We start from the raw sequence: 26878 nt of genomic DNA, 5'->3' as shown, positions 1-26878 counted from the left end.
AGAGCTACACGGAAGGTTTGAGTCTTCATGACCCCACCACACAATTACAAGAAAGGGGAACTACCCCCAGGAATGAAAGGACAGGGAGACCCACCCTCTCTACTCACACCCACCTCCCCTCAAACCTGGAGCGGCCAGTGCGCCTGAAGCCTGGGGGCCCATCATGCAGGGCTTTGGAGACCACATGAGGGACCCTGTGTCTTATTCAAAGTGCAGTCAGACGTGTCTAAAGGGACTGTTTATTCGTTGTTTGATCTGTTTTCTAGAAGCGACATGATCTATTTACATGACGTTATTCTAGTGGTATCGCTCTGCTTGCCGCGCAGAGAAGACCCCAGAGAGAGGAGACAGTGGAAGCTGTCATAGGCAGAAGAGTGACCCCCAAGGATGTCCACACCCTGCTCCCCAGAGCCTGTGAATACGTGACTGGACAAGGCAATGGGGAATTAAGGTTGTTACTAGGCTGGCCTTTAAATGGGGAGATTGTCTTGGGCGATCCCTGTGGCTCTGTGTCAGGCTTCTGACCTACAAAACTCTAGGATTAGCAAGTTGTGTTGTGTGAAGCCACTGTGGTTGTGGTAATTTGTTACAGCAACAGTAGGAACCCCACGCCCTGCAAGGCTGGTTAGACCCTGCCAGGTCCACGCAGGAAATGACAATTTGGACTCGTGGTCACGGTGGAGGAGAAAGTGGTAGAGAAATAGGAGAAATGTCGGGGCAGGTGGGGGACCTGGAGAGGTTTGGGTGACAGATTCCACGTGGGGCAGGGGGGACCAAAGATTCAGTAGTGACTCTCATGATTCTAGCTGCAGCACCCACGTGGCGGGAAAGACCTTTAATAGAAGGAGATGTGTGCAGGCTGAGCCTCTGTGAAGATTGGAAGTGAATGCTGGAATTATGTGTGCAGTTAAGGCGCTGAGAGGGGGCGCTGGGACGGGTTCGGCTTGGTCCCAGCTCGTGCGAGACGCCAGAGAGGAGAGGTGGGGGCAGTCCATCCAGCAGGACACGATCCTCACGGTGTCCACTGGGGCCTGGAGGTCCTCAGACTCGGTGCGGGTGGATGTGGGTGGGCGGCGGGACAGCTGACAGCACAGACTGGAGCGAGCTCCCCCCTGGAGCAGCATCTCTGGGTCCCACAGCCTGTGGTGCTGTTTGCGGGCAGCCTGCTGGTGGCCAGCATGGCCCGGATGTTGCAGCTGAAGATTCAGAGCGTCACTGGCTGGGTCCCTATTCACCACCCGCATCCTTTCTTCCCTGTGTTCTGTGTTCGATTGAAATGACTCCATGTCTGTACTTTACGGGCCGAGTAGATTGAAGGGGATCCAAATCACATTTTGTCCTCTCTTCCTTTCCTCATGGAGCTTGAAGATACTACAAGAAAGAAAGAAAGAAAGAAAGGAAGGAAGGAAGGAAGGAAGAAAGAAAGAAAGAAAGAAAGAAAGAAAGAAAGAAAGAAAGAAAGAAAGAAAGAAAGAAAGAAAGAAAGAAAAAAGAAGAAAAGAAAAGAAATACAAATCAAAATCCACCATCACCAGGGTACCGGCAGAAGCAAACACCCCTTCAGTCGAAAGACTCATCCCCCCTTCTCCCCTCAGACACCACATGTCCTCACAGGACCAGGAACAAGAGCGCGAACCACTGACATCTGTGTGGGGTGACATCAGGTGTCCCTGGTGACCAGCAAACCGGAAAAACTTGTTGGGCTCACATTTCCAACACAACAGACTTCCGGGGCACCTACCTGACTCTATGAGTCCTCATGTACGACGTGCTTTCAGGTATATGGCTTGGGTCATACCCAGAGAGTCTGGAAGAATCATCTGGATGAAAGGGTCACGTTGGCAATGGACCATCAGCTGCCTGTTTTCCGACGATGACACTCAACTTGTCGCTTCTGAAACAAAGTTTAAAGGTTTGGATTTTCCTGTCAACTAATTCATCTGAACACTGTAAGGGTGTATGAATTGTCCTGTTTCCCCCGCCACGGGTGACTATGAGGAACATCCACTGTACTTCTTCACCCAGAACTCTCATTTTTGATCAAAATTATCGTTACTCCTGTAGTTTCTTATAGCCCCTGCTATCTTTGAAAGTATCCCCACTGATGGGTTTCTGATAGTCCAGCACTCAGAACTGCCAGGACAAAGTTTACAGACCACAGAATGTTGGAAAGGCATCCATCAAGCCCCACGTGTACCCGCACACACTTGAAAAGTACATCAAGTGGGACACCTGGTGGCTCAGTCAGTTAAGTGTCTGACTCTTGATTTAGGTTCAGGTCATGATCTCACGATCATGGGATCCAGCCCCACATCAGGTTCCACACACAGCGGGAAGTCTGCTTTGGATTCTCTCCCTCTCCATCTGCCCCTTCACACCCCACCTCACTAGCTTGCGCGAGCCCTCTCTCTAAAATAAACTAAAAAATAAAATAAAATAAGATAAGATAAAATACAATAAAATAAAAGGAAGAAAAGTACATCCAGAATGTAACCCACACTGCTCTTTCTGAAGCTCTGGCTTGTTCAACACAAAAGGGATAGTGGTTCCAATTTGTGATCTGGGAAACTGAGTTAGTATTTTAGGGGAAAACACTGGGGGAAAAAACAACCCAAGAGCTTCCTTTTGGACATAAAATATTGAAATGCCTATTAGACAGCTAAGCTCTTCTGGACACTTGTTCTGTGGGGTCCTTACCCGCCCTGCCACTAAAGATGGACTAATTTCTTTCAGTCTCCCCCACCTGTTATTTCCCCAGTCTTTTGGTTCATCCTAAATACCATCTCCTCACTTGTCTTAATATTTTCCAAATTCTTGAACCTTTACAAGCCCCTCAGGGATTCCCTTATAACCGCATAGCCCCTGTTAATGCACTTTCTTCTAATCCTCATCAACCATATTATAATTACTCATTTTCAATGTTACCGAAAAAATTACTCTGACACTCGTTAAGGATGGTCAGGCACACTTTATTGAGGCAGACTACTACCGTGGGTTTGCAGTGGGGGAGACAGATTGGACCCCACTCCAAATCAACAAGAAGAGTGCGGATTTATAGCCAAGAGGCAGGGTGGGGCAGTCAGTGGATGGAAAGTTACCAGGAGGGTAGAGTAATTCTTGCTAAGCTCACTAAGGGCTTTCACTGAAGACAGGCTGGAGAGATCACATACTACCTAGGGGATGCTGGGATGTGAGGAATTTGGTCAGATATCGAGGGTGGGGGATTCTGGCTCAGCTAATTAGTAGGTTTATTCTCAAACTGGACCGGAAGCATATGGTCAGGCCTAGCTAGTCAAGGAGAAGGCTCAGAGAACCTGACTGCAGTCTGGCCAGGAGAGAATCTTTGCTGTAAGTTTCCCTCTACCCTGCACCATTCACCACTAAACCAAGGTGTTCACAGAGACAGAGAGAGAGAAACAGAGAAGGGATCAATTGAGGGGCACCTGGATGGTGCAGTTGGTAAAGCACCCGACTTTTGGTTTTGGCTCAGGTTGTGATCTCAGGGTTGTGAGATCGAGCCCTGTGTTGGGCTCCCTGCTCAACATGCAGTCTGCTGGAGGTTCTCTCTCCCTCTGTCCCTCCCTCCCTCCCTCCCTGTCTCTCTCTCATATAAATAAATCTTTAAAAAAAGAGAAAGGGATCAATTGATATATTGATAAAAATCTTTAAGGACTTACTAAGGAGATATAAGAGAGATTGTAAACTTTGTCGGAGATTACCACAAAAGCTAGGCCAATATATTTTCAATTATGGATTAATGAAAAATTATCTAGATAAATGTAAATCACCAAAACTGACCTCAGAAAAAAATGGATAATATGAGCAGAGCAATAACCATTAAAGAAATTAAAATGAGAGCCACTAATTACCCTCCACCAAAAAAATAGTACCAGGCCCCCATTGTCTTTATGGATGAACTTTAACAAATCTTCAAATTAAAGATAATTCTCAACAAACGCCTCCAGAGAATAAAAAGTGGTAAAAGGAGATCACTTCCTAACTAGTTTATGAGGCTCGAAAAGAACATTACAGACCAATTTCACTTACAAATACAAATACAAAATCAAAGGAAACATTACGAAACCAAATGCAGAATTAATAATGTCAAAAAAGCAAATAGACAGAAAAGTTATGACCAAGTAGGATTTCTATCAGGAATGCAAGTGTGTTTTTAAAAATAAGCAGGGGAGGGAGCACCTGGGCATCTCAGTTAGTTAAGCATCCGACTCTTGATTTCAGCTCAGACCGTGATCTCAGGGTCGTGAGATCGAGCCCCACTTTGGGCTCCAAACTGGGTGTGAAGCCTCCTTCAGATTCTCTTTCCCTCTGCCCCTTCCTGCCCCACTTGCACTCACTCTCTCTCTCTCTCTGAAAAGAAAAAAAAGGAATGCAAGTGTGTTTCAATATCAGAAAGTAACTCTCCATGACAACAGACTAAAGGAGAAAAATACTTATCTCAATAGATTTAGTAAAATTATTTGATAAAATTCAACCCTAATTCTAAAAAAAAAAAAAAAAAATCCTTTGACTCTGGGAGGACACTAGGAAAGGAACACATTCACATCCTCCTACAGCTGCCTGAAGAGTAAAGTAATTCATATATGTCACTGACGTAGTGCCTGGCACCCATTAGAGGCACTAAACAAATGTGCACAACTCCCCAAGCACTTCTCTCTCACACATCCCATCTTTGCTCCCTGATTTATGGTTGATTTCCTCAGTTGTAGCTTCCAGGTCATTTGGTAGATTTTTCAGCAGTGACATTCCAGTTATTCAGCAATTACACTCAATTTTTTGTGTGTTTATTTGTTTTTTTAATTTCTGGGAAGTCTTTCTTCTGCCGGCACCCTTTCCATGGGAGCTCATCAGCCATCTCCTTGAATCCCTGATGGTCAGAAGGACGTTGAGAAGTTTCCTTCTGAACTAGTACACGATGTTTCTAGCAGTCATGGGTTCCATTTGTACATCGGGCGATTGCTCCCCGACCTCACTCCACTGGCTCTCCTCAGATGTGTGTGCACTGGCCAGCAGTTTTCTCCTTCATTGCCCTGTTTTCCTATTTCCTTATGGATTTTTCTCAAATGTGTTATATGCTTTGGTTGTAAAGTACATATTTACTAGGACTTGGTTGATTATCCTGGGCGTATGGTAAAGGTTTGCTCTGTATTTGTATGAGTCCATACTGAAGCCTTTTCTTCTTAAATTGACAGCAAAAACTTTAAAACTTTTTCTTGTTTTCATATTGCATATTGGAGATATTAAAAATAATTGCTTATGGCATCTGTGGTGGGTATGGGGAGCAAAAATTAAAAAAAAAAAAAAAACACCTTACTATGTGTCTTCACTCAGCTTAAGGAAGAAGAGAACCAGCACCCCACAGCCCTGTGTATTCCTGGCCAGCCCCACTCCCAACCCACCCCACCCCAGCTGCATTATACAAGATATTCCTCTACCGTTATAGTTCTTCTTTTTTAACCACACATGGCTACTCGTGCATTTCTTTCTTTCTGACTCAATCTGGTCCATTTTTGTAGGTAATCACTGAACAAATTATTCAGATTTTGCAATCAGAATGTTCATGATCTCCTTCAAGGCCATCCTCCTTTTTCCCTTTTCCACTCCTAACGTTGCTTCTTGTGCCTTGTCTCATTTTTTCCGATCACATGGTCAGAAATTTATTTTGAAAGAGCCACCTCTAGACTTTTGTGTTTCTTGCTCATCCCTTATGTTCTTTCTCCTTTGAGTTTGTTCCTTTTCTTACTTCTACAAGTGGATAATTAGCTCATAAACAACCATTCTTTCATTCTTTTCTATGTTAAGCATCTTAGCATTTTAAATTTGCCCATGAGCTGGCCTCAGTTGCATCCTGTGTGTTCTACAGAAAGTTTTGTTTTGGTTTGGTTTGGTTTGGTTTGGTTTGGTTTGGTTTGGTTTGGTTTGGTTTAAAATAGGCTCCACGGCCAGTGTGGAGCCCAATGAGGGGCTGAACTCACGAGATCAAGACCTCAGCTGGGATCAAGAGTCGCTTAACCAACTGAGCCACCCAGGCGCCCCTACAGAAAGTATTTTTACTGTTAATTATACATAATTTGAAATTGCCATTATCGTTCTTTGTTCAAGCACAAGTTTTTTAAAAGATGGTTTCCATGAAGATGGTGATTTTCACTTCATAGCACAGTGTTCACAGAGCATTCCATCTATGAATATTTACTGAAATTTGCTCTCTGGTCTAGTATGTGGCAAATATTCATAAAATTGCCATGTGTGCTTGAAAAAATGTATTGCAACATTTTATATAGAGAGAGGCCAGCTTCTTGCACTGCTCCAATATTCTATATCCTTCCTGATTAGTTTGCTCTCTAATTACTGAGAGGCATAGGCTCAAATCTACCAAAAGAGTAATGAGTAGCCATATGAACCAACAAATTGAGTTACTATTTTGGAACCTAGATCAATTGGTAGGAGAGATTTTTAAACATTCAGACTCCATTTTAATCTTACCCCTACTCCTACAGAAAAGAGAAAGAGAGAACACATCCCCAGCTCTTACTGTGGGGCTAGAAATACCTTGACCCCCAAACCAGAAAAAATACAGAAATGAAAATAATAGGCCAAAGTCAGCATTACAAACATCCTACAGGAATAGGAGACACAATGCTGCAGTGAATGAAAAAGATAATGTGCATGAAATGTAGGGTTTATTCCAGGAATATAGTTAGTTTAACAGTAGAAAATCAATGCAATTCACAGCATTAATGGTTTAAGGAGGAAAGCCATGTGATTTTTTTCGACAGATGCATTAAAAAAACAACCTCTACCTAAAATTCAGCCTCAGGATCAAATTGTCCCAGTGACTACTATCCTCCCATACACAATCCCCGGGTCCTAGAGGAAAGGGAGCCCCACTGGCGGGTGGGAGAACTGCAAGGTTCCTGTCAACACAAACAGAGCTACTCTTTTACAGAATATCTGGAGCACCAAGAGCCAAATGGTAAACTTGGGCCTCTCGGGCACACGCTGGTAAACAGACTGCAAAGGTCACGTGACATGCCTTGTGTTGTGAGAAATAATCCTATAGTGCTTCAGTGTCAATCACTGCTGGGACTCGTGCAACAGCTCATTGGCTGGGAGCCCTTCCTGCGTGTGAGAACGTGATGACAGAGAATGACTCATTGCCGGGTTATAACAGGCTGGTGGGAAGCAGACAAGCGCACACTCGCCATGTCCGGTAACGAGTCAATCATGTTCCCTATCAAACTTTGGGTCATGGAGTTCATGGTAGAAGCTGTAGCTACCTTTGTCCTGCATAAGGTAAGAAGGTATATCCCAGGTTTGTTGATGACATTTCCGGAGAACCAATGGAAATTCATGGTTTGGTTTAAAATGATGTGCCAGTTTCTATTGAAGAGAACTCTTATTTATGTCATTGATAAACTTATTTCTATTGTACATAATATGATTGACAGAAAATTCTTGATAAATACACCATATTGTTTTGGACACAAGAAGTTTTCTAAACCAAGTTATTTAACTACTCGTCTACCCATGTAATCTGGACTTTCTGCGAGAATTCTTGTCATTGGAAAACTTATTTCTGTTGTACACAATATGATTGAAGGAAAAATATTTTTTATGGAAAATTCTTGATAAATATGCCATATTGTTTTGGACACAAGATGTTTTCTAAACTAATCGTTGAACACTACATCAAAAACTAATGATGTACCATATGTTGGCTAACTGAACATAATAAAACAAAACAAAACAAAAACAAAAACTAAGGAAGGAGTAAAGCAACTTTCTAGTTCATGGGGCAGAATGTAGAGGGGTCTGGGACTAAATTTCTTGCTTTCTGATTCCTATATGGTTGATGAACACAATGATTTTATACTCTTAAAACACAATAAGCACCTCTGTTTTGCAAAAAAAAAAAAAAAAAAAAAAAAAAAAAAGGTGTTTTCTACACCGAATGATGTGATTGTGGTTTAACTACTCATCTACCTGTGTAATCTGGGCTTTCTGCGGGAATTCTTATCATCTGGAGAACTAATTACTTTACTAGCTTATCTACTGTCAGTGGAGGCTTGTGTGTGTGCTCAGTTCTCTCTTCGTCAACTGTCCCATTGTACCAAACTCACAAAGAAGCCTGGCTCACAAATATGAACAGAAATTTTCAAATTGAATCACTAATGTTTCGGAGCCCTAACATGGAGCTCAGTCCTATGCACTATCGCATCTGGGTGTAACCTGAAATTCTAGCCTGTGTCAACCACAAACGGTTCTATTCTGCCACAGTTCTCAGAAGGAGCTTATTTCACTGAGCCCCACTGAGCTACTGCCACACTGACCTATTTATATATCATAAAGCTAGTTTTTTATAAAAAACAATCCTAATTCTTTCAGAATTGATATAAACCTACAGGTTTTACCTTCATCAACTCTTTCTCTCCCCGCCCAGAGCACATTTCAGGTTCGTCCTGAATCTGTCTCAGATTTCAATAAAGGTTTGATTTGGTTTGGAGCCTCGGTTCTTTCTTGTTTCACACAACTGAGCAAATAAACTTCATATCAACAAATGCAGTGTCTGCAGCCTTATTGCCCCATTCTGGCCTGACTTCTTTTCTCCTGTGTGGCTCAGGCTCTATGGCCAGGATCCGAGGAGGAGTAGGGAAAAACCACGGTGATGAGAAAGAGAGCTCCATGGGATGGGGTGGGGTGGGGTGGGGGGTCCCGCAGCCTGGGTGAGATTTGCTGCATGGAGGATGGGGTGGGGGTGACTTCCGAGGCTGATATTCTGGGGCTCAGAATCCCAGGGGCTTTGGAGATCTCTCCTCTCCCCAGGAGAAGTTCAAGGGGAGAGAAGTACAAACCATGAACTGGTCAAAGGCGTCTTTACCAGTTGTGGGGCATGTATCCCAAATTTGGCCAGAGTACAACAAGCTGATTGGCCAGGAGCCCTTCCTGCGAGTGACAACGTGATGACGCAGCATGACTCACTGCAGAAACTATAAAAGGCCGGCCCTCCGGGCTTGATCGTCTTTTTTGCGACCGGAGCGGATAAGTAAGTGTACACACCCTTCGGCTATCACAATTGAATTATGTTCAGTATCAAACGTTGGATCGTGGAATCAGTGGTGGAACTTGTAGCTACCTTTGTCCTGGATAAGATCAGATTTTATGTTCCTGAATTATTCAAGACATCACTGGAGAACCAATGGAAGTTCACAGATTGTTTAAAAAAGATGTGCCAGTGTCTGTTGAAGAAGACCCTTATTTATGTCCTGAGCAATCTTGCTTCCATTATACTCCAACTGAAGGTCGGAGAAGTCTTCCTAAATATGCCATGTTATTCTCGACGCAAGAAGAGGTTTTCTAAACCCATAGCTGTGGTTGTGCTTTAGCTACTCTTAAACACCTAAGCGATCTGGGTTCCTTGGGGGAATACTTAGCACCAGGAGGAGAGCAAATTACTCTACTAGCTTATCCACTGTCAGTGGAGGCTTGTGTGTGTGCTCAGCTCTCTCTTCGTCAACTGTCCCATTGTACCAAACTCACAAAGAAGCCTGGCTCACAAATATGAACAGAAATTTTCAAATTGAATCACTAATGTTTCGGAGCCCTAACATGGAGCTCAGTCCTATGCACCATCGCATCTGGGTGTAACCTGAAATTCTAGCCTGTGCCAACCACAAACGGTTCTATTCTGCCACAGTTCTCAGAAGGAGCTTATTTCACTGAGCCCCACTGAGCTACTGCCACACTGACCTATTTATATATCATAAAGCTAGTTTTTTATAAAAAACAATCCTAATTCTTTCAGAATTGATATAAACCTACAGGTTTTACCTTCATCAACTCTTTCTCTCCCCGCCCAGAGCACATTTCATGGTTCCTCCTAAATCTGTCTCAGATTTCAATAAAGGTTTGATTTGGTTTGGAGCCTCGGTTCTTTCTTGTTTCACACAACTGAGCAAATAAACTTCGTATCAACAAATGCAGTGTCTGCAGCCTTATTGCCCCATTCTGGCCTGACTTCTTTTCTCCTGTGTGGCTCAGGCTCTATGGCCAGGATCCGAGGAGGAGTAGGGAAAAACCACGGTGATGAGAAAGAGAGCTCCATGGGATGGGGTGGGGTGGGGTGGGGGGTCCCGCAGCCTGGGTGAGATTTGCTGCATGGAGGATGGGGTGGGGGTGACTTCCGAGGCTGATATTCTGGGGCTCAGAATCCCAGGGGCTTTGGAGATGTCTCCTCTCCCCAGGAGAAGTTCAAGGGGAGAGAAGTACAAACCATGAACTGGTCAAAGGCGTCTTTACCAGTTGTGGGGCATGTATCCCAAATTTGGCCAGAGTACAACAAGCTGATTGGCCAGGAGCCCTTCCTGCGAGTGACAACGTGATGACGCAGCATGACTCACTGCAGAAACTATAAAAGGCCGGCCCTCCGGGCTTGATCGTCTTTTTTGCGACCGGAGCGGATAAGTAAGTGTACACACCCTTCGGCTATCACAATTGAATTATGTTCAGTATCAAACGTTGGATCGTGGAATCAGTGGTGGAACTTGTAGCTACCTTTGTCCTGGATAAGATCAGATTTTATGTTCCTGAATTATTCAAGACATCACTGGAGAACCAATGGAAGTTCACAGATTGTTTAAAAAAGATGTGCCAGTGTCTGTTGAAGAAGACCCTTATTTATGTCCTGAGCAATCTTGCTTCCATTATACTCCAACTGAAGGTCGGAGAAGTCTTCCTAAATATGCCATGTTATTCTCGACGCAAGAAGAGGTTTTCTAAACCCATAGCTGTGGTTGTGCTTTAGCTACTCTTAAACACCTAAGCGATCTGGGTTCCTTGGGGGAATACTTAGCACCAGGAGGAGAGCAAATTACTCTACTAGCTTATCCACTGTCAGTGGAGGCTTGTGTGTGTGCTCAGCTCTCTCTTCGTCAACTGTCCCATTGTACCAAACTCACAAAGAAGCCTGGCTCACAAATATGAACAGAAATTTTCAAATTGAATCACTAATGTTTCGGAGCCCTAACATGGAGCTCAGTCCTATGCACCATCGCATCTGGGTGTAACCTGAAATTCTAGCCTGTGCCAACCACAAACGGTTCTATTCTGCCACAGTTCTCAGAAGGAGCTTATTTCACTGAGCCCCACTGAGCTACTGCCACACTGACCTATTTATATATCATAAAGCTAGTTTTTTATAAAAAACAATCCTAATTCTTTCAGAATTGATATAAACCTACAGGTTTTACCTTCATCAACTCTTTCTCTCCCCGCCCAGAGCACATTTCATGGTTCCTCCTAAATCTGTCTCAGATTTCAATAAAGGTTTGATTTGGTTTGGAGCCTCGGTTCTTTCTTGTTTCACACAACTGAGCAAATAAACTTCGTATCAACAAATGCAGTGTCTGCAGCCTTATTGCCCCATTCTGGCCTGACTTCTTTTCTCCTGTGTGGCTCAGGCTCTATGGCCAGGATCCGAGGAGGAGTAGGGAAAAACCACGGTGATGAGAAAGAGAGCTCCATGGGATGGGGTGGGGTGGGGTGGGGGGTCCCGCAGCCTGGGTGAGATTTGCTGCATGGAGGATGGGGTGGGGGTGACTTCCGAGGCTGATATTCTGGGGCTCAGAATCCCAGGGGCTTTGGAGATCTCTCCTCTCCCCAGGAGAAGTTCAAGGGGAGAGAAGTACAAACCATGAACTGGTCAAAGGCGTCTTTACCAGTTGTGGGGCATGTATCCCAAATTTGGCCAGAGTACAACAAGCTGATTGGCCAGGAGCCCTTCCTGCGAGTGACAACGTGATGACGCAGCATGACTCACTGCAGAAACTATAAAAGGCCGGCCCTCCGGGCTTGATCGTCTTTTTTGCGACCGGAGCGGATAAGTAAGTGTACACACCCTTCGGCTATCACAATTGAATTATGTTCAGTATCAAACGTTGGATCGTGGAATCAGTGGTGGAACTTGTAGCTACCTTTATCCTGGATAAGATCAGATTTTATGTTCCTGAATTATTCAAGACATCACTGGAGAACCAATGGAAGTTCACAGATTGTTTAAAAAAGATGTGCCAGTGTCTGTTGAAGAAGACCCTTATTTATGTCCTGAGCAATCTTGCTTCCATTATACTCCAACTGAAGGTCAGAGAAGTCTTCCTAAATATGCCATGTTATTCTCGACGCAAGAAGAGGTTTTCTAAACCCATAGCTGTGGTTGTGCTTTAGCTACTCTTAAACACCTAAGCGATCTGGGTTCCTTGGGGGAATACTTAGCACCAGGAGGAGAGCAAATTACTTTACTAGCTTATCTACTGTCATGGGAGGCTTGTGTGTGTGCTCAGCTCTCTCCCTGAGCCTGGCCCCTTGTCCCAAACTCGCAAAGAAGACTGGCTCACAACTGTGAATGGAAACACCAAAATTGAATCACTAATGTTAAGCAGTCCTAACATGGAGCCCAGAGGCCATTGTAGAAAAAGGTCCTATGCACGTCCAACTCTGGACCCGGCCTGTGCCTACCACAAACTGCTACATTCTGCCACGGTTCTCAGATGGAAGCTTATTTTGCTGAACTCCACCTCGCAACTACCGTCTCTATATATAGTAAAGCCAGTTATTTATGCCGCACCAATCATCTTTCTCTTTTTTTAAGATTTTATTTATTTATTTATTTGACAGAGAGAGACACAGCGAGAGAGGGAACACAAGCAGGGAGAGTGGGAGAGGGAGAAGCAGGCGTCCCGCGGAGCAGGGAGCCCGATTTGGGGCTCGATCCCAGGACCCTGGGATCATGACCTGAGCCGAAGGCAGACGCTTAACGACTGATCTACGCAGGCGCCCCACCGATCATCTTTCTTTCAGAAGAACTTCCACAAGCCTGCGGGTTTACCTTCATCCACTCTATCTCCTCCCCCGCTCAGAGCACATTTACGGTTCCTCTTGATTCTGTGTCTCCCAGATTTCAAAAAGAGTTTTGTTTTGCTCTGCAGCCTCAGTTCTTTCTTTTTTGACACGAAAGAGCAAATAAACTTCTTATCCACAAGTAGAGTGTCTGCAGCCTTATTGCCCCGTCCTAGGCTGACTTCTTTCTCCTGTGTGGCTCAGGCTCTGTGGCCAGGATCCCAGGAGGAGGAGGGAAAAACCACGGTGATGAGAAAGAGAGCTCCATGCCATGGCGTAGGGTGGGCTGGGGAGGGAGGGATCCGAAGCCTGGGTGAGATTTCCCGCATGGTGGATGGGGGTGGGGGTGGTTTCTCAGCCTATATTCTGGGGCTCAGCATCCCAGGGGTTTTAGAGATGTCTTCACTCCCCGGGAGAAGTTCAAGGTGAAAGAAGTATGAACCATGAACTGGTCGAAGGCGTCTTTACCAGTTGTGGGGCATGTATCCCAAATTTGGCCAGAGTAGAGCCAGCTGGGTTGAGGACTGAGCTGGGGGAAGGAATAGAGCCCCCAAACTCAGGTTCCAGGGGACCCACATTGCAGTGTGAGCAGTGGTGAGACTCCTAAGGCTCACGAGAACACCCCCCTTGGGTCAGGAGAGACACCGTGGAGTGGGAAAGGGTGTGAGTGGAACAACCCTCCCCGGTGAACCCCGGAGGTCCCTGGGGCTGACCTGGAAATGGGGAGCCTGCCTGTGTCGGGCTCCCTGCTCAGCGTGGAGTCTACTTCTCCCTCTCCCTCTGCCTCTTCCCCCACTCGTACTCTCTCTCATTCACATAGAAATAAATAAAATCTTGTTTAAAAAGTCCATACCCCCAAAGTGATGTACACATGCAATCCACATTAAAATCCTAATGGCATGCTGGGCAGGAAGGAGAAAAAATTCATCCTTCAATTCATACGGTATCTCAACAGACCCCAAGGAGCCAGAACAATCTAGAAATAGTAGAAGTGGGAGGCTTGTACTTCCCGATTTCAAAACATATTACTGAGCTACAGGAAACCAAAGAGTGAGGTCCTGGCGTAGACACAGAGACAGACACATAGACCAAATGAACAGAACAGAGAGCCCCCAAATTTCAGAGCCTTCCACACATGGCCAAATGATCTTCCCCAGGGTGCCAATCCCACTCGAATGAGAAAGGACAGTCCCTTCAATGAAAAGGCTTGGGAAGAATGGATATCCACATACAAAGAAGGAAACCGGACCCTTCCTTTCTACCAGACACAAAAATTAACTGAAAATAGATAATGCGTCTCAACAGAGAACCTAAGACCGTGAAGCTGAGAGAGGAGAAGGGGAGAAAAGCTTCATGACATTGGATTTGGCAATGATGTCTGGGACATGACGCCAAAAGCACAGGCAACAAAAGCCAACGAGAAAACTGGGGCCATTTCAAGCTTACAGACTGTTGGCCCACAGGAGAAACAATCAACTTGGGGAAAAGGGAACCTGCACAATGGGGAAAAGACCTGTAATTCTTATGTCTGGTAAGGGATTCAAATCGAGAAGATGTAAAAAACTCTAAAATTCACAACAACAAGGAAAACAAACTACCCAAGGAAACAATCTTGAAGAGGCAAAAATCTTGAAGAGGCATTTCTCCAAAGATATGCAATGGCCACCAAGCTTCTGAGAACAGGCTCAGCACCAGTAATCATTACAGAAAACAAATCAAAGAACAAAGACATATCATGTCACACCCGTTAGGATGGCCACCATCAACAACAATAACCAAAAGAACCCAAAACCCAAAAACCGTAAAACAACTCGTGTTGGGGAGGATCTGGAGGCATTGGAACCCTGGCCCGATGTCAGTGAAAATGTAAAATGGCCCATCTGCCGTGGAACAAGGTGCAGAGTTTCCTCCAAAGGAAGAAATAGACTTACCATGTGATGGAGCCATCTCACTCCTGATGTTACAGCCATAAGAATTGGAAGCAACGTTACGAAGGATACTTGCACATCCCCGTTCGTTGCAGTGTTCTTCTCCAGAGTCAAGCACCCACATGTCCACACACAGAGGAATGGAGAAAGAACCGGAGGCATCTACATACAACGGAATTTTCTTCAATCTTAGAAAAGAAGGATATTCTGGCCCTTCTGCCAAGTGAAATGAGCAAGTCACAGAAAGACAAATACCCTATGATTCTCCTGACACGTGGTATCTAAAGTAGTCAAATGTATAGAAACAGAAAGAACCATGGGATCCAGTGGGGGCAGGGAAGAGGAAACGCAGAGCTGTGGGTCCAGATCTTCAGTCACAAAATGAACACGTGCTAGAGATGCGTTGTATGGCAATGAGATTCGTATACCCCCGCTCTACTGTACACTGGTGTATGGCTAATGGTAGTAAGTGTAATGTTATTGTTTTTAACCTACTATCCTTTTTAACAGATTTCTTTAAGAGAGAAAATTGGGGTGAAGAGTCTGGGGCCTTTGAAACCTTCTTGCCTTCAAAGAGGAAGTTCTGGGTGTGACAAATACAGTGTTGGTGGGTGAGTTTCAATTCCTGTTCTCAATCAGGCCGTTTCACCCCAGATGGTTGCTTGTGGGGTCTCTGAACCCCTCAAGAGCCCACAGTGGGGAAGCGGCTCAAAACTCCAGTGATGATCGGGACATATCAGGAGAAGGGCCGGGCAGGGATGGAAACAGGGGTAGAGGAGGTAGCAGTGTGGAAGGGGGACAGATGAAAGGATTCAAGAGAGCTGAGGAACCTAAGATGTGACATCACAAAATAAAAAGAAAGTGGGGCGCCTGGGTGGCTCAGTTGTTATGCGTCTGTCTTCGGCTCAGGTCATGATCCCAGAGTCCTGGGATCGAGCCCCGCGTCGGGCTCCCTGTTCGGCGTGAGGCTTGCTTCTCCCTCTCCCACTCCCCCTCCATGTGTTCCCTCTCTCGTTGTCTCTCTCTGTCAAATAAATAAATAAATAAAATCTTAAAAAGAAAAAAAAGAAAAAGAAAGAAAGGAAAAGAGAAAAGGGGGTGCCTGGCTGACTCAGTCCATAGAGTAGGAGACTCTTGTGGTGGTCTCAAGCTTACTTCAAAAAATAAAAATAGAAGTTCTTGGGTGGCTCAGTTGGTTAAGCATCCAACTCTTGATCTCAGCTCAGGTTTTGATCTCAGGGTTGGTGTTCCAGCCCCGTGTTGGGCTCCGTGCTGGGCATGAAGCCTACTAAAAACAATGTGTCTTCACTAAAAATAAAATTTAAAATAATGGGAATCAAAAAGGCAGAATGAGGACAGGGGATGGTGTGGAGGGAGACACCTTAGATGAGCAGGTGGGGAAGCTCCTGAGTCAGGTGCTCTGTTTGGCCATGGGAGCTCCCTTGTGTTTAAGAAAACCTTTGCCTTTTCTGAAATACTAAATAGAATTAGCACCCTAAAAGGGAAGCGTCTAGCAGGCAGTGCAGAGGAGAGAGGAGGAGAGTCACTCATGGCGGTAACAAACGGTGAGGGCAAAGAGGACACTTTGCAGAGGGCACAAAACATGCCTCTTGGTTCCTCCCACTCACGGGCTCCAGGATAGGCATGGAGGGAACCCCTCCGAGCGGGCAGAGCTGCAAAGTCACAAGAAAGGGAACAGAGCAACTGCTTCTTGGAACATCAACCATCCTCACCCAAGAGAGCCAGATGGTGCTCTGGGGCCTGTCCTCTTTCTGGGCTCAAGGGTACCGTTGGGGTTCACATTGAGAGACGGGATTTCTTACCACAGGTTTGACCCCCACGCAGCCCTGGGACGTGGTAGCCACGATGGGCTCACCAGGCCTGGGCTTGTTGAGCGGACCTTCCCTTTTTGGAGGAGTCTTTGCAGCTTGGGTCCACGAAGCCCCGGCCTCCCCCCTGCCAGTGGCCTGAGGGAACTTCCGTGCGGGGGCTGCCCTCCCGGGTCCACGTGGGCAGGGATGAAGGCACCTGATGCATCTGAAGACCCAGAGGAAGGGCCCTGGCTCAAGAGAGACCATGGAGGGGAGAGGGTGTGCGTGGAGCAACCACCCAGCGGGGCATCTCTCCTGGGGCCACCTGGAAATGTGCAGCCTGCCGTGTCCTGGCTCTTGCGCCTCATCACTCACGACAACGTATTTCATCAACAGCGTCTATTACAGCTACAAGAAGTCCTGTCACTCTCAAACGAAACACAGGGACCCGGGCCTGAAGGCCCTTGAGCTCCCTTGGACCCACTGCTCCAATATTGTCGGCACTTGTCGGCTGGTTGTAACAGGAGGGCGCTGCACGCTCTCGAGGGTGAAAAGTCTGTTCCACTGCACTGCTTGGAGCACATCGACTTCATACACAGTTTGTGACTCTGAGTCGTTTCACATTAAACCCCCTGATGGTGGGAGACATATGTCCTCAATGGGCAAGTTTGCATAAGTGTTTGAAATAGCACATAGGGGCTCCTGGGCGGCTCAGTCAGCTAAGTGTCTGCCTTCGGCTCAGGTCATGATCCCAGGTCCTGGAGTCGAGCCCCACATCGGGCCCCCTGTTCAGCGGGGAGCCTGCTTCTCCCTCTCCTCGCCACTTGTGCTCTCTCTCACTATCTCTGTCGCCCAATCCCTGTGTCTCTCTCAAATAAATAAATAAAATCTTTTCCTTTAAGATTTGTATTTATTTATTTGACAGAGACAGAGAGAGACACAGCGAGAGAGGGAACACAAGCAGGGGCAGTGGGAGAGGGAGAAGCAGGCTTCCCGCGGAGCAGGGAGCCCGATGCGGGGCTCGATCCCAGGACCCCGGGATCATGACCTGAGCCGAAGGCAGACGCTTAACGACTGAGCCACCCAGGCGCCCCCTCTGTTCAAGTCTTTTTAAATTTTCATCTCTAAACTTACATTCTATCCTTCAAGGTATTTAATCTAGTTTTTGTACATTTGTTAAGTTTGCTTTGTTTACAACTTTGGGATGCAGTGTGTTCTAACAAAACAAAATACACTCAAAATCTAGTGTATGGCTCTGTTCTATTCACCTGTCTGATAAGATTATTTTATACATTTCTGTGTATGTGCGTGGTTGCTTTATCTTTTTTTTTCTTCTCCCTTTTTTTTTTTTGGTTTAGGTTGTTTTATTTTTTTGTTTTGTCATTTTTTTGCTCGGTTAAAGTCTTTTTAAATTTTCTTTTTTTTTAAGTTTTTTAAATTCTTTTTTTCTCTAAAGTTACATTCTGTCCTTTCAAGGTATTTAATCTTGTTTTTGTACATATATAAGTTTTCTTTCTTTACAATTTTGGGATGCAGTTTCTTGTAATAGACGAAAATACACTCAAAATCTAGTGTATGGCTCTTTCTATTCACCCGTCTGATCATATTCTTTTTTTTTTTTTTTTTTAAGATTTTACTTATTTATTGGACAGAGAAAGAGAGCACAAGTAGGCAGAGTGGCAGGCAGAGGGAGAGGGAGAAGCAGGCTCTCCGCAGAGCAGGGAACCCAACCCGGGGCTCGATCCCAACCCTGGGACCATGACCTGAGCCGAAGGCAGACGCTTCACGACTGAGCCGCTGACTGAGCCCTCTTTCTCTTTTCTGTACTAGTAGGGGTAAGATTAGAATGTTTCACGTTTAATGTTTAAAAATCTCTCCTACCAATCGATCTAGGTCCAAAAGAGTAACTCAATTTGTTTGTTGGTTCATATGGCTACTCAAGCGTTTCTTTTTCACTCCATCTGGTCCCATTTTTGTAGGTAATCACTGAATATAGGGTGTATTGATGGAATAGAATGAAACAGTAGAATATAATGAAATATATTGAAATAAATGAAATATGATGAAAAAACAGGAATATAATGAAACAGTAGAAATTCAGTGTAATTCACAGCATTAATGGCTTAAAGGAGGAACGGCGTGTGGTTTTTTCAAATGAGAATTATCATTTGAAATTTGTATGTATATACATTCATTTACCTAACATTCAGCCTGAAATTCATATTGTCCCAAATGACTAATGTCCTCTCTTACACAATGCCGGGACCCCAAATGAAATGAAATGAAATGGAGCCCCACTGGCGCGTGGGACAACTGCAAGGGAAAAGGTGCTCATTTACAGAATCTCTGGAGCACCAAGAGCCATGCAGAGACTATAAAAGGCTGGGCCTCCGGGCTTGATTGTCTTTTTTGCGACCGGAGCAGACACACCCTTGGGCTATCACAATTGTACACACCCTTGGGCTATCACAATTGAATTATGTTCAGTATCAAACGTCTGATCGTGGAATCAGTGGTGGAACTTGCAGCTACCTTTGTCCTGGATAAGATCAGATTCTATGTTCCTGAATTATTCAAGACATCACTAGAGAACGAATGGAAGTTCACGGATTGTTTAAAAAAGATGAGTCAGTGTCTGTTGAAGAAGACCCTTATTTCTGTCCTGAGCAATCTTGCTTCCATTTTACTCCAACTGAAGGTCGGAGAAGTCTTCCTAAATATGCCATGTTGTTCTCGACGCAAGAAGAGCTTTGCTAAACCCACAGCTGTGGTTGTGCTTTAGCTACTCTTAAACACCTAAGCGATCTGGGTTCCTTGGGGGAATACTTAGCACCAGGAGGAGAGCAAATTACTCTACTAGCTTATCCACTGTCAGTGGAGGCTTGTGTGTGTGCTCAGCTCTCTCTTCGTCAACTGTCCCATTGTACCAAACTCACAAAGAAGCCTGGCTCACAAATATGAACAGAAATTTTCAAATTGAATCACTAATGTTTCGGAGCCCTAACATGGAGCTCAGTCCTATGCACTATCGCATCTGGGTGTAACCTGAAATTCTAGCCTGTGCCAACCACAAACGGTTCTATTCTGCCACAGTTCTCAGAAGGAGCTTATTTCACTGAGCCCCACTGAGCTACTGCCACACTGACCTATTTATATATCATAAAGCTAGTTTTTTATAAAAAAGAATCCTAATTCTTTCAGAATTGATATAAACCTACAGGTTTTACCTTCATCAACTCTTTCTCTCCCCGCCCAGAGCACATTTCAGGTTCGTCCTGAATCTGTCTCAGATTTCAATAAAGGTTTGATTTGGTTTGGAGCCTCGGTTCTTTCTTGTTTCACACAACTGAGCAAATAAACTTCGTATCAACAAATGCAGTGTCTGCAGCCTTATTGCCCCATTCTGGCCTGACTTCTTTCCTCCTGTGTGGCTCAGGCTCTATGGCCAGGATCTGAGGAGGAGTAGGGAAAAACCACGGTGATGAGAAAGAGAGCTCCATGGGATGGGGTGGGGTGGGGTGGGGGGTCCCGCAGCCTGGGTGAGATTTGCTGCATGGAGGATGGGGTGGGGGTGACTTCCGAGGCTGATATTCTGGGGCTCAGAATCCCAGGGGCTTTGGAGATGTCTCCTCTCCCCAGGAGAAGTTCAAGGGGAGAGAAGTACAAACCATGAACTGGTCAAAGGCGTCTTTACCACTTGTGGGGCATGCATCCCAAATTTGGCCAGAGTAGAGCCAGCTGGGTTGAGGACTGAGCTGGGGGAAGGAAGAGAGCCCCCAAACTCAGGTTCCAGGGGACCCACATTGCGGTGTGGGCAGTGGTGAGACTCCTAAGGCTCACGAGAACGCCCCCCTTGGGTCAGGAGAGACACCGTGGAGTGGGAAAGGGTGTGAGTGGAACAACCCTCCCCGGTGAACCCCGGAGGTCCCTGGGGCTGACCTGGAAATGGGGAGCCTGCCTGTGTCGGGCTCCCTGCTCAGCGTGGAGTCTACTTCTCCCTCTCCCTCTGCCTCTTCCCCCACTCGTACTCTCTCTCTCATTCACATAGATATAAATAAAATCTTGTTTAAAAAGTCCATACCCCCAAAGTGACGTACACATGCAATCCACATTAAAATCCTAATGGCATGGTGGGCAGGAAGGAGAAAAAATTCATCCTTCAATTCATACGGGATCTCAACAGACCCCAAGGAGCCAGAACAATCTAGAAAGAGTAGAAGTGGGAGGCTTGTACTTCCCGATTTCAAAACATATTACTGAGCTACAGGAAACAAAAGAGTGAGGTCCTGGCGTAGACACAGAGACACACACATAGACCAAATGAACAGAACAGAGAGCCCCCAAATTTCAGAGCCTTCCACACATGGCCAAATGATCTTCCCCAGGGTGCCAATCCCACTCGAATGAGAAAGGACAGTCACTTCAATGAAAAGGCTTGGGAAGACAGGATATCCACATACAAAGAAGGAAACCGGACCCTTCCTTTCTACCAGACACAAAAATTAACTGAAAATAGATAATGCGTCTCAACAGAGAACCTAAGACCGTGAAGCTGAGAGAGGAGAAGGGGAGAAAAGCTTCATGACATTGGATTTGGCAATGATGTCTGGGACATGACGCCAAAAGCACAGGCAACAAAAGCCAACGAGAAAACTGGGGCCATTTCAAGCTTACAGACTGTTGGCCCACAGGAGAAACAATCAACTTGGGGAAAAGGGAACCTACACAATGGGGAAAAGACCTGTAATTCTTATGTCTGGTAAGGGATTCAAATCGAGAAGATGTAAAAAACTCTAAAATTCACAACAACAAGGAAAACAAACTACCCAAGGAAACAATCTTGAAGAGGCAAAAATCTTGAAGAGGCATTTCTCCAAAGATATGCAATGGCCACCAAGCTTCTGAGAACAGGCTCAGCACCAGTAATCATTACAGAAAACAAATCAAAGAACAAAGACATATCATGTCACACCCGTTAGGATGGCCACCATCAACAACAATAACCAAAAGAACCCAAAACCCAAAAACCGTAAAACAACTCGTGTTGGGGAGGATCTGGAGGCATTGGAACCCTGGCCCGATGTCAGTGAAAATGTAAAATGGCCCATCTGCCGTGGAACAAGGTGCAGAGTTTCCTCCAAAGGAAGAAATAGACTTACCATGTGATGGAGCCATCTCACTCCTGATGTTAACAGCCATAAGAATTGGAAGCAACGTTCCGAAGGATACTTGCACATCCCCGTTCGTTGCAGTGTTCTTCTCCAGAGTCAAGCACCCACATGTCCACACACAGAGGAATGGAGAAAGAACCGGAGGCATCTACATACAACGGAATTTTCTTCAATCTTAGAAAAGAAGGATATTCTGGCCCTTCTGCCAAGTGAAATGAGCAAGTCACAGAAAGACAAATACCCTATGATTCTCCTGACACGTGGTATCTAAAGTAGTCAAATGTATAGAAACAGAAAGAACCATGGGATCCAGTGGGGGCAGGGAAGAGGAAACGCAGAGCTGTGGGTCCAGATCCTCAGTCACAAAATGAACACGTGCTAGAGATGCGTTGTATGGCAATGAGATTTGTATACCCCCGCTCTACTGTACACTGGTGTATGGCTAATGGTAGTAAGTGTAATGTTATTGTTTTTAATCTACTATCCTTTTTAACAGAATTCTTTAAGAGAGAAAATTGGGGTGAAGAGTCAGGGGCCTTTGAAACCTTCTTGCCTTCAAAGAGGAAGTTCTGGGTGTGACAAATACAAAGTGTTGGTGGGTGAGTTTCAATTCCTGTTCTCAATCAGGCCGTTTCACCCCAGATGGTTGCTTGTGGGGTCTCTGAGCCCCTCAAGAGCCCACAGTGGGGAAGCGGCTCAAAACTCCAGTGATGATCGGGACATATCAGGAGAAGGGCCGGGCAGGGATGGAAACAGGGGTAGAGGAGGCAGCAGTGTGGAAGGGGGACAGATGAAAGGATTCAAGAGAGCTGAGGAACCTAAGATGTGACATCAAAAAATAAAAAGAAAGTGGGGCGCCTGGGTGGCTCAGTTGTTATGCGTCTGTCTTCGGCTCAGGTCATGATCCCAGAGTCCTGGGATCGAGCCCCGCGTCGGGCTCCCTGTTCGGCGTGAGGCTTGCTTCTCCCTCTCCCACTCCCCCTCCATGTGTTCCCTCTCTCGTTGTCTCTCTCTGTCAAATAAATAAATAAATAAAATCTGAAAAAGAAAAAAAAAGAAAAAGACAGAAAGAAAAAGAGAAAAGGGGGTGCCTGGCTGACTCAGTCCATAGAGTAGGAGACTCTTGTGGTGGTCTCAAGCTTACTTTAAAAAATAAAAATAGAAGTTCTTGGGTGGCTCAGTTGGTTAAGCATCCAACTCTTGATCTCAGCTCAGGTTTTGATCTCAGGGTTGGTGTTCCAGCCCCGTGTTGGGCTCCATGCTGGGCATGAAGCCTACTAAAAACAATGTGTCTTCACTAAAAATAAAATTTAAAATAATGGGAATCAAAAAGGCAGAATGAGGACAGGGGATGGTGTGGAGGGAGACACCTTAGATGAGCAGGTTGGGAAGCTCCTGAGTCAGGTGCTCTGTGTGGCCATGGGAGCTCCCTTGTGTTTAAGAAAACCTTTGCCTTTTCTGAAATACTAAATAGAATTAGCACCCTAAAGGGGAAGCGTCTAGCAGGCAGTGCAGAGGAGAGAGGAGGAGAGTCACTCATGGCGGTAACAAACGGTGAGGGCAAAGAGGACACTTTGCAGAGGGCACAAAACATGCCTCTTGGTTCCTCCCACTCACGGGCTCCAGGATAGGCATGGAGGGAACCCCTCCGAGCGGGCAGAGCTGCAAAGTCACAAGAAAGGGAGCAGAGAACTGCTTCTTGAATATCAACCATCCTCACCCAAGAGAGCCAGATGGTGCTCTGGGGCCTGTCCTCTTTCTGGGCTCAAGGGTACCTAAAGAGTTGGGGTTCACATTGAGAGACGGGATTTCTTACCACAGGTTTGACCCCCACGCAGCCCTGGGACGTGGTAGCCACGATGGGCTCACCAGGCCTGGGCTTGTGGAGCGGACCTTCCCTTTTTGGAGGAGTCTTTGCAGCTTGGGTCCACGAAGCCCCGGCCTCCCCCCTGCTGGTGGCCTGAGGGACCTTCCGTGCAGGGGCTGCCCTCCCGGGTCCACGTGGGCAGGGATGAAGGCACCTGATGCATCTGAAGACCCAGAGGAAGGGCCCTGGCTCAAGAGAGACCATGGAGGGGAGAGGGTGTGCGTGGAGCAACCACCCAGCGGGGCATCTCTCCTGGGGCCACCTGGAAATGTGCAGCCTGCCGTGTCCTGGCTCTTGCGCCCCATCACTCACGACAACGTATTTCATCAACAGCGTCTATTACAGCTACAAGAAGTCCTGTCACTCTCAAACGAAACACAGGGACCCGGGCCTGAAGGCCCTTGAGCTCCCTTGGACCCACTGCTCCAATATTGTCGGCACTTGTCGGGTGGTTGTAACAGGAGGGCGCTGCACGCTCTCGAGGGTGAAAAGTCTGTTCCACTGCACTGCTTGGAGCACCTCGACTTCATACACAGTTTGTGACTCTGAGTCGTTTCACATTAAACCCCCTGATGGTGGGAGACATATGTCCTCAATGGGCAAGTTTGCATAAGTGTTTGAAATAGCACATAGGGGCTCCTGGGTGGCTCAGTCAGCTAAGTGTCTGCCTTCGGCTCAGGTCATGATCCCAGGTCCTGGAGTCGAGCCCCACATCGGGCCCCCTGTTCAGCGGGGAGCCTGCTTCTCCCTCTCCTCGCCACTTGTGCTCTCTCTCACTATCTCTGTCGCCCAATCTCTGTGTCTCTCTCAAATAAATAAATAAAATCTTTTCCTTTAAGATTTGTATTTATTTATTTGACAGAGACAGAGAGAGACACAGCGAGAGAGGGAACACAAGCAGGGGCAGTGGGAGAGGGAGAAGCAGGCTTCCCGCGGAGCAGGGAGCCCGATGCGGGGCTCGATCCCAGGACCCCGGGATCATGACCTGAGCCGAAGGCAGACGCTTAACGGGACTGAGCCACCCAGGCGCCCCCTCTGTTAAAGTCTTTTTAAATTTTCATCTCTAAAGTTACACTCTATCCTTCAAGGTATTTAATCTAGTTTTTGTACATTTGTTAAGTTTGCTTTGTTTACAACTTTGGGATGCAGTGTGTTCTAACAAAACAAAATACACTCAAAATCTAGTGTATGGCTCTGTTCTATTCACCTGTCTGATAAGATTATTTTATACATTTCTGTGTATGTGCGTGGTTGCTTTATCTTTTTTTTTCTTCTCCCTTTTCTTTTTGGTTTAGGTTGTTTTATTTTTTTGTTTTGTCATTTTTTTGCTCGGTTAAAGTCTTTTTAAATTTTCTTTTTTTTTAAGTTTTTTAAATTCTTTTTTTCTCTAAAGTTACATTCTGTCCTTTCAAGGTATTTAATCTTGTTTTTGTACATATATAAGTTTTCTTTCTTTACAATTTTGGGATGCAGTTTCTTCTAATAGACCAAAATACACTCAAAATCTAGTGTATGGCTCTTTCTATTCACCCGTCTGATCATATTCTTTTTTTTTTTTTTTTTTTAAGATTTTACTTATTTATTGGACAGAGAAAGAGAGCACAAGTAGGCAGAGTGGCAGGCAGAGGGAGAGGGAGAAGCAGGCTCTCCGCAGAGCAGGGAACCCAACCCGGGGCTCGATCCCAACCCTGGGACCATGACCTGAGCCGAAGGCAGACGCTTCACGACTGAGCCGCTGACTGAGCCCTCTTTCTCTTTTCTGTACTAGTAGGGGTAAGATTAGAATGTTTCACGTTTAATGTTTAAAAATCTCTCCTACCAATCGATCTAGGTCCAAAATAGTAACTCAATTTGTTTATTGGTTCATATGGCTACTCAAGCGTTTCTTTTTCACTCCATCTGGTCCCATTTTTGTAGGTAATCACTGAATATAGGGTGTATTGATGGAATAGAATGAAACAGTAGAATATAATGAAATAGGGGCGCCTGGGTGGCTCAGTTGGTTAAGCGACTGCCTTCGGCTCAGGTCATGATCCTGGAGTCCCTGGATCGAGTCCCGCATCGGGCTCCCTGCTTCGCAGGGAGTCTGCTTCTCCCTCTGACCCTCCCCACTCTCATGTGCTCTCTCTCATTCTCTCTCTCTCAAATAAATAAATAAAATCTTAAAAAAAGAAAAAAAAGAAAAAAAAAAGAATATAATGAAATATATTGAAATAAATGAAATATGATGAAAAAACAGGAATATAATGAAACAGTAGAAATTCAGTGTACTCAGATCTGTACCTCTGAAACAAATAATGCAATATATGTTAAGAAAGAAAAAAAGAAGAAGAAGAATGTAGCAGGAGGGGAAGAATGAAGGGGGGGAAATCGGAGGGGGAGAAGAACCATGAGAGACAATGGACTCTGAAAAACAAACTGAGGGTTCTAGAGGGGAGGGGGGTGGGAGGATGGGTTAGCCTGGTGATGGGTATTGAGGAGGGCACGTTCTGCATGGAGCACTGGGTGTTATGCACAAACAATGAATCATGGAACACTATATCTAAAACTAATGATGTAATGTATGGGGATTAACATAACAATAAAAAAAATTTAAAAAAAAAGAAATTCAGTGTAATTCACAGCATTAATGGCTTAAAGGAGGAACGGCGTGTGGTTTTTTCAAATGAGAATTATCATTTGAAATTTGTATGTATATACATTCATTTACCTAACATTCAGCCTGAAATTCATATTGTCCCAAATGACTAATGTCCTCTCTTACACAATGCCGGGACCCCAAATGAAATGAAATGAAATGGAGCCCCACTGGCGCGTGGGACAACTGCAAGGGAAAAGGTGCTCATTTACAGAATCTCTGGAGCACCAAGAGCCATGCAGAGATTATAAAAGGCTGGGCCTCCGGGCTTGATTGTCTTTTTTGCGACCGGAGCAGACACACCCTTGGGCTATCACAATTGTACACACCCTTGGGCTATCACAATTGAATGATGTTCAGTATCAAACGTCTGATCGTGGAATCAGTGGTGGAACTTGCAGCTACCTTTGTCCTGGATAAGATCAGATTCTATGTTCCTGAATTATTCAAGACATCACTAGAGAACGAATGGAAGTTCACGGATTGTTTAAAAAAGATGAGTCAGTGTCTGTTGAAGAAGAGCCTTATTTCTGTCCTGAGCAATCTTGCTTCCA

The 26878-nt window shown here is 45.5% G+C and overlaps 3 long non-coding RNA genes across 3 annotated transcripts; 1 reads left to right on the top strand and 2 right to left on the bottom strand.

Moving 5' to 3' along the window:
- Positions 1-223: 223 nt before the first annotated feature.
- Positions 224-15435, bottom strand: LOC118535204 (uncharacterized). The gene is made up of 3 exons (XR_013444430.1): positions 14841-15435; positions 1742-1894; positions 224-1371 (listed from the first exon to the last, which is right to left on the bottom strand). It is a non-coding gene; the product is annotated as an uncharacterized LOC118535204 (long non-coding RNA).
- LOC118537489 (uncharacterized) lies at positions 11860-13051 on the top strand. Its single transcript, XR_013444432.1, has 2 exons — positions 11860-12153; positions 12688-13051. It is a non-coding gene; the product is annotated as an uncharacterized LOC118537489 (long non-coding RNA).
- LOC144380330 (uncharacterized) lies at positions 12646-14834 on the bottom strand. Its single transcript, XR_013444431.1, has 2 exons — positions 13763-14834; positions 12646-13116 (listed from the first exon to the last, which is right to left on the bottom strand). It is a non-coding gene; the product is annotated as an uncharacterized LOC144380330 (long non-coding RNA).
- Positions 15436-26878: the final 11443 nt, after the last annotated feature.

This window comes from Halichoerus grypus, chromosome 15, assembly GCF_964656455.1.
Source record: "Halichoerus grypus chromosome 15, mHalGry1.hap1.1, whole genome shotgun sequence".
Lineage (NCBI taxonomy): Eukaryota > Metazoa > Chordata > Mammalia > Carnivora > Phocidae > Halichoerus > Halichoerus grypus.
The sequence above is the reverse complement of the archived record's forward strand: the minus strand, read 5'-3'. Positions and strand labels throughout refer to the sequence as shown.